The 2,455-nt window shown below is 34.0% G+C and overlaps 1 non-coding gene across 1 annotated transcript; it reads right to left on the minus strand.

Moving 5' to 3' along the window:
• Window positions 1-1,963: 1,963 nt before the first annotated feature.
• LOC121040448 (small nucleolar RNA SNORA62/SNORA6 family) lies at window positions 1,964-2,116 on the minus strand. Its single transcript, XR_005795304.1, has one exon. It is a non-coding gene; the product is annotated as a small nucleolar RNA SNORA62/SNORA6 family (small nucleolar RNA).
• Between the last annotated feature and the right edge of the window lie 339 nt (window positions 2,117-2,455).

Raw genomic sequence — 2,455 nt, forward strand, 5'->3', positions numbered from 1 at the left:
TTTTTGTTTATTTTGAGAGAGAGAGAGAGTGTGCGTGCCCAATGGGGGAGGGGTACAGGAAGGGAGAGAGAGAATCCCAAGCAGGCTCTGTGCTCTCATTGTAGAGCCTGATGCAGGCCTCAGTCTCAGGAATGGTGAGATCACAACCTGAGCCGAAATGAAGAGTTGGACACTGCCAACTGAGCCAGCCAGGCGCCCCTGATTTAGTTCTTTATAGTTATACTTTTTCCAGAATATCATGTAAATGGAGTCACACATTCAAACCCTGATGCCTTCAGCAGTGAATTCTTCCAAACTTTAAAAAGGAAATAATACACAAGACGTTAAATGAAAACATACTGAAATAAACTAAAAAGTAATATCTTGAAATAGAATAAGGCATCATGACTAAGTAGATTTTTTAATAAATTGCAAATTTTGTCTACATTCAAAATACCAACCAGTGTATCATCATCAACCAATGATCATATAATCATTTTGATAGACACAGGAAAAATTAGACAACACAGAGAATCCTGCATACTTAAAAACATCACCACAAACAACAACTATAAGAAATGTTGGAACAACTTTAGAAGTTAGTAATGGGATAAAAGAAAATGTTTTATCTTAATAAAAGAGTACCTACAAAAGGGCTGGGCAAGAATGAATCCCTGATGTGGAATAATATTCTTTCTTTCTTCCTTTTTCTTTTTTTAGGTTCACATTTTTATTCGAATTCCAGTTAGCTAACATACCATGTAGTATTAGTTTCAGGTGTAGAATTTTGTGATTCAACACTTACATGCAACATCCAGTGCTCATCACAGGTGTACTCCTTAATACCCATCACCCATTTAACCCATCCCTCTGCCCACCTCTCCTTTGGTAACCTTCCAGTTCTTTATACATAAGAGTCTGTTTTAGGGTTTGCTTCTCCCCCCCCCCTACCGCCTCCATGTTTATTTGTTTTGTTTCCTAAATTCCACATATGAGTAAAATCATTAGGTATTTGTCTTTCTCTGACTGACTTATTTCATTTAGCATAATACTCTCTGGATCCATCTACATTATTGCAAATGGCAATATTTCATTCTTTTTGATGGCTAATAGTCCATTATGTATATATAGCATCTCTTCTTTATTCATTCATCAATTGATGGACATTTAGGCTCTTTCCATAGTTTGGCTATTGTTGATAATGCTGCTATACATATCAGGGTGCATCTAACCCTTTGAAACAGTATTTTTGTATCTTTTGGGTAAATACCTCATAGTGCAATTGCTGGGCCATTGGGTAGTTCTATTTTTAAAGTGTTGAGGAACTTACATTCTGTTTTCCCAAGTGGCTGCATGAGTTTGCATTCCTACCAACAGTGTAAGAGGGTTCCCCTTTCTCGATATCTTCGCCAATATCTGTTGTTTCCTGGTTTGATTTGTATTTGCTTAATGATGAGTGATGTTGAACATCTTTTCATATGTCTGTTAGCCATCTGTATGTCTTCTTTGGGAAAATGTTTATTCCTGTCTTCTTTCCATTTTTTAACTGGATTATTTGTTTTTTGGGTGTTGATTTTTATAAGTTATTTATAGATTTTTGGATACTAACCCTTTATCAGATATGTCATTTGCAAATACCTTCTCCCATTCCCAAAGTTGTCTTTTGGTTTTTGTTGATTGTTCCCTTCACTGTGCAGAAAATTCTTATCTTGATGAAGTCCCAATAGTTCATTTTTGCTTGAACATTTATTGGAAGAACTACATTCTAAATTTTATTGAAAAGTCTAGGAAGTGCATTAAGGCAGTAAAGAAAATAAATTCAAAGAATTTTGAAAGTGAAATAAAACTCATTATTTTTAGATGACATGGTTGTTTCTACAAAAAAATAGTATTAATCGATTAATTTCAAAATATTACTATTATAAAAATAACATAAAAAACTTACATCCACTTATCAGAAACAACTAGTAATATAATTTTTTTAACCTGTAGCAAGAATTACTATCAAACTCCACTCATTGTGTTAGAGATGCTTGCAGTGTTAGCGAAAGACTTGCCCATCAGGTAGCATACTACCTACACTTGTAAGTTCATTGTCCAACCAGCAGCCTCAACTCCAAGCTCTAATAATTACAGTAGTAACTAAATTTTTTTATAATGATAATTCTTCTAAAGACTACCTTATCTAGCAACAGGAGAACACACATCTGTCCCAAGATCAAATAGCCCATTTCCCAAGATAAACCACATTCTTGGCCATAACACACTTCAACAAATTTAAAAGAATAGATATAATGCCATGTCTGCTTTCAGATCACAGTGGATAAAACTAGAAATAAATAATATAAAGATACTTTAAGATCCCAAACACATGGAGATTAAACAGCACACCTTTAAACAACACATGGGTCAAGGTAAAACATCTCAAAACATATTTTAAAATACTGAACAAAATGAAAATAAAAACATATCTTAT

This window comes from Herpailurus yagouaroundi, unplaced genomic scaffold (assembly GCF_014898765.1).
Source record: "Herpailurus yagouaroundi ecotype Mexico unplaced genomic scaffold, PumYag 28, whole genome shotgun sequence".
Taxonomy (NCBI): Eukaryota; Metazoa; Chordata; class Mammalia; order Carnivora; family Felidae; genus Herpailurus; species Herpailurus yagouaroundi.